The sequence below is a fragment of the Leucopleurus acutus genome, assembly GCF_964270905.1.
Source record: "Leucopleurus acutus genome assembly, chromosome: 1".
In the NCBI taxonomy this organism is placed as follows: domain Eukaryota; kingdom Metazoa; phylum Chordata; class Mammalia; order Artiodactyla; family Delphinidae; genus Leucopleurus; species Leucopleurus acutus.
Genome location: NC_139142.1, coordinates 139511968 through 139517738, shown reverse-complemented (window position 1 = coordinate 139517738; position 5771 = coordinate 139511968).

The following is a 5771-nucleotide window of genomic DNA, read 5'->3' as shown; positions in this document are numbered from 1 at the left end:
GTTACAATTAGACTTTTAAGTGGTTACAGTTAGACTTCTCAGCGGGTTATAATTATAATGAGGCACTAACTGGCCCAGTAGTTCCCCCAGAGCACATATTCTGGAGGCGGATGACTTGGAATTCAAATATCACTCTGACATCCACTTGCTGTGTGAGCCCATGTAATTTCCTTAACCTCTCTGAGCCTCAGTTTTCTAGGCTGTACAACAAGAAGAATATTGTCTAGCTTACATGGATTGTGGAGAGGATTAAATAACTTCATGCAGGTAAACTCCAGCACCTGACACAGAGCTCCATAAACAGCAGTTCCCTCTCCCTTAGCTGGCCAGAAGATCCTTTGAACTACAAGCAGAATGAAACCCTGGACTAATAAGAACCTACTGTATAGCACAGGAACTCTACTCAATACTCTGTAATGACCTATATGGGAAAAAAATCTAAACAAGAGTGGATATATGTATATGTATAACTGATTCACATTGCTGTACAGCAGAAACTAACACAACACTGTAAATCAACTATACTCCAGTAAAAATTAATAAAAAAAAAAAAAGAATGAAACCCTGGGCCTTGACTAAAACATCACTAAAGTCAAGCAGGACCTGAGTACTTGTCTGTTCTGGAAAAGACACTAAACAGAGCTAGTGGCTAGGATGTCAGTGCATACCCTGTAACAAGACTTAAAAACTTGAAGACACACAGCTCCACTCCCAAGAGTCACCTTATAACCAGCAATAAACTCTCCGCCTCTACTGACAGTCTCAAAGAGCCTCATGTCCACTGTCGGGTGGGACCCTCTTGACCATTAGATAAGTGTTGCTATTCTTAGCATCAATCAAGGATGAAGCAACCAGAGCTCAAAGAAACCAGAAGAAGGGGCAGAGCTGTGATTTGCACCCAGGTCAGACTGTCTCCACGGCTCCTAATTTTGCTTTCAAGGCAGCTGCCCTCCCTACTCTCAGCCACTTTTCTCTGGGCTGTCAGGTCACAGCAAGGCTGGCTGTGGGCAGCGCTGGTGTGGAAGGGCCATGCCACCACAGGACCAGGCAGGTGTCACTTCCCAGTCCACCAGCTCTGGCCGCCAAGTGTGGAGGCAGGGGCTGGGGGCAAGGAGTGGAATCAAAAGGGCAGCTGAAGGCCAGGGAGCCAGTAGCAAAGGGAGGGGCGAGAGGGACCAGAATTCAAGGCATGTGAGGGTTAGAGGTCAAACAATCGAGATCAATCACCCTAAGCAAATGTGAGAGGTGTGGAAGAGAAGCTGCTTACATCCTTCCCAGAGAAGCGAGAAAAAAGTGATGGCTAACCTTCACACGGCACATCCACGTGCCTGAAGCTGTTTTAAGCTTTTTACATTCTCATGACTCTCGCCCACAGTATGTATGTACGTATTATTATCCCCATTTTACAGACGGGAAGACTTACAGCACAAGAGGTTAAGGAACTCTTCAGGGCCCCCCCAGCATGGCTGAGTCAAGGCCTGAATTCAGGCTGCTGGCTCGGGAGGGCTCCCACCCTCAGCTGCCTGACCCAGGGAAGGAGGTGGACCCACTACCGAAGATGGTGTCCAGCCAGTGCCAGACTCCCTTCTCCATCCTCCTCGAAATGACAAGGGATCAGAGGCACTGTGTTACAGAAGGAAAAGTCTGTTTGGCAACTACAGATTTGTAACGTGCTGATATGATCAGAAGGTTTCCAAGAAGGAAGCAGGTAGAGCAGCCTCCCTGCAGTCCGCGTATCCATTTGCATAAGAAATTAACCTGAGCCTCCAAGAAAAATGGTGAAGTCAAAGACATCACTTGTCTCACCCTGCTGCTCTCCCCTCAGAGTCATGTGCCTGCATCCCTACCGTAAATCAGAGGCCAAGCTCCCCTTTCATCAGATGCTTACAGATAATTACCTTGCGACTTCCCTGCTGGGGCTCAGGGGGCCACAACCTAAAGGGTTAACATCTCATTTCCTCTCATCTTTCAAGCCTTAATCCCCATCCTGCGCTGGGTGCATTCCAAGCCCACCTGGAGCAGGTCATGACGAGCCCCAGCCCACGGCTGGCCCTTCATTTCCCCTGGCAGGAGATTAGATGGGGCGCCCAATAATCACTCATTATTTGGGTCCTTGCTGCTGGCCAGCCCTAGGGCAGACGGCCAGCTGTCTGGGAGGGTTGCCCAGCCCAGGTCCTGGGCTGCCTGATACCACCCTTCTGGGACAAGTGCAGTGTAAGCAGGCTCTCCGGACCACGCCCGAGAGGAGAGGGGTTAAGGGAGAATGCTGCCGGGGTACTGCTCAGTGATGTGCTTGAGTAAGGCTCATGGGAGAAGACAGCATGCACAGTACGTTCAGGGAAAGGATTAGGGAAAAAGGAAAAGAGATAAGCAGAAAGGGACCACTCTCCCGGGCCAGGTAACCATCAATAAAAGCAAACTGCTGCCTACCTGTTTCTTAGGTCCTTCTTGGAGGAAACTAAAGGGAAATTGTAGGAAGGAAATGGAGAGGGAAGAGGATGTTGAATGGATAATTCTTCTTCATCATTATCATCATCATCATCATCATCATCACTATTATTACTGCACAGCTAGGGCTGTTCATTTCCTGGGTTTGAATTAAGGTTGCAATATTCAGCCCTTCACACAAACCCCCTGGACCTGAGGGGGCCTGAGACGACGTACTTTTTCTAGAGCTCATATATTGAGCGCCAACTGCCTGCCAAGCGCTGACTGGGTACAGAGCAGTTAAATGGGATGAAAACTGACACCGGGCACCCACTTTGCTTAATGCCCCATGTGCCTGTGCACCAGTCCCTACACCAGCCCTCTAGGATGTGGCCATCCTTTGTTACAGATGGGGAAACCAAGCCTCGAGGTGGGAGGGTGCAAAATAAAGGCCTGTAGAATGAAGGAGATGTGTCAATGACCAGACCCCACTCTGGGGAAGGAGGTGGGACTCACCACGCCCACACGCTCAGCCCTCTTTGGGGAGTCCCAGTCCACTGTCACCTCAGGCAACTCGGGTCTCCAAACCAATCCACCCTGGTCCCTCTCCCTCAGCACATGCTCAGGCCCAGAAATACATTCACAGTGAGCCTGATGGGGAGAGGTGCGGAGCATGCTTTCAGGACTGAACTGAAGACCCCTTTGACCAAAAGAGGGCTCTGCTCCATGGCTTACTCCTTGAGTCAAGGTCAAGGCCTCTGTTAAAAAGGACTGTGCTACCTGGGATCCAGTGGCTCATTAACTCACCACCTGTCATTAGAACCTCATTGTAAAGGCAGCCTAGGGCAGTGGTCCTCAAACCTGAGCCCTGCAGAATTACCTGAGGCTGTCTTTAAAATGCTCGTTCCCAGGCCCTGCCTCCACCCTGGAATCTGTTTTTTTTCCCCACCAGATCCTAATTCTGATTCAGGTGTTCTGAAAACAACCCTTTCAGGAAACAGGGATATAGTGGAAAGCGCACCAGACTTAGGAAGCTGGGTTCTAAGACTCAGATTCCAAACCTGAGTTGTTGACCTCAGGCAAGTAAGCGGAGTTTCCTTCCTCATAAAATGCAGATGATACTGTTCCTGTCACAGGTTGCTGGAAGGATGAAAGCATCAAGCCCAGCACACACAGGGCTCATTAAACTTGACCTGAAAGAATTCATCAGGCCAGCAAGGCTCCAGAAACCGGAGAAGTCAGTTTTGATGGGTTGGAGAAAGAAAAGAAGGCAAATCTGGCCCAAGATGAGGGGTTGCCCGGCATCAGCGCACAGGTCAAGCAGAGGCGAGTGAAGAGGGGGGATCCTGAAAGAGGGCAAGAGTCAGCAAAGTAGCCTCAAGGCAGAGCCTCGCACTGAAGCTCCCCTCCCAGTGGCAGCCTGGGTCCTGCGTTAGCAATTGGCACAGCATTTCTAAACCATTACCTTCAAAGAGAAGCCAGTCGATAAACACACGTGCAACCTTTAGATCTGCACATATGTAAATAAATATCACAACTCTGCACACACACACAGAGAAAGATAAAAGGTGGGACAAGTGGGGAGAAGAAGAGAAAGCAGGGAAAAGTAGGATGGAAGGTCAAAGCCAGTCACATTTTCAAGTTCGCTGGTGCTGGCAAAGTGCTGGAACTGTGCCCCACGGCCCGGGAGAGGCCCTAGGAACAGAAACCCAGGAGCTGCTCTGGAGAAACTTTGGGGTGGCTGGGGAGATGCGGCTTGCCCACTAGGACATGTCCAGGCTGAATACAGAGACCGTGCAAAGAATGCAGGGGAACACATAAAATGGGTTCATGGAAGAGAGGGATGGGCATGTGCAAGAAGGGCTGGGACCCACTTCCTGGCAAAATTTAGACCAGCAGAGGGGAAATCTGCATTTCTGAGCTGCTGGGTAGGGGACATACAAAGCCACAATAAAAAGAACAGGTAAGTGGAGTGAAGGATTTCAGGCAGGGAAGAGCTGGGCTGCTCTTGGATCAATAAAGTAGACTCAAATTAAGGCAAGTTTGAAACATCCAGACGAAGAATGGCCTTGATGCCACCGTGTCCATACGAACACTTTCACATCTCCAGGTCTTTGCTCAAGCTCTTCCCTTTGCCTGCCATGCTTCCCCTCCTTCCAGCCTTTCCCATCTCCTTGAACTCCTCCCCATGTTTCAAAGCCCAGCAGAAATTTTCCTAGCTCTTCCCACGCAGGAGAATATTTCTCCCTCATCTGTGTCTCCTTGATGCTTTGCACGCTCCCAATGTTTTGCTTTGTTTTGTGGTTCTTTCTTTACATCTCTTTCTCTCCCAGGTGGCTATACATCATCTGCTAGCCTGTCAACAAATCAAGGGCAAGGATATTGTCTTGCTCTTGGTTTAAGCCTCAGCATGTTGTAACACTCCCTGACACAGCAGATCCCCAAAAATACTGGCTGGAGAAGATTTAAATAGAAGTGAATGCTGGGGAGCCATTGTGATTTTTTGAAAGAAGTGATGTGGTGCAATCAGAATTTTAGGAATATTAATCTGTCAGCATGAAAGACGATGGATTAAAATGAAGCAAGGGACTCGTGGCCAGAAGTCAAGAGGGGAGACTCTTACTGTAACGCGGACATGGTTTGAGGAGGGAGCAGAGGGAATGGAGACAGGAAAATAATTTCCTGGATACCACAAACGAACGTGGATGGGACTTGGTAACGAATTAGCTGTAAATGAGGGAGCTGGGATGCCGAGTCTGGTACCCTCAAACATAGAGACTCCCAGCCAACTGGGAGAAAGGTGGTACCATGGAGAGAAACGTTGGGGGATGGAAAAGGATAGGCAATCAGTACCCAGACTCTCTTTAGGATAACTGATCACAGTCACAATAAGCATTTCTAGGTCAACAACAACCCTCCGAGTCAAAATATCCAATCCTGATCTTATGCAAACTCTAGGCTGTATTTTATTTATTTTTTCCTAACAGCCAACTGGAACCACTTCTACATGGCAGGGAAGCCTGAAATGAAGATAAGACCAAGCTGGCACCCTGCTGGGTGCTGGGCATGGAGGAGACCACACAAGCTCATCTGGCCAGCCCTCCCCACAAGAGGCCACCCGAGTTGCTTGTTCACTAGGGCCTCCAGTATTCTGATCACCCAAACTTGTTTCCGGGACCTCTGGGAAATCCCTGTTCCAGCCCTGCAGCGGTTTATAGGAAAGTCCCAGGACTCCTGTCTGCTTCCTTGCATTAATTTCAGGGCTAGGATTTTGTTCTCTAAAGGAATTCAACTATGGTACCAACAAAAATCTATAGGAGTTGAGTAGCACTGTATTTAAATCA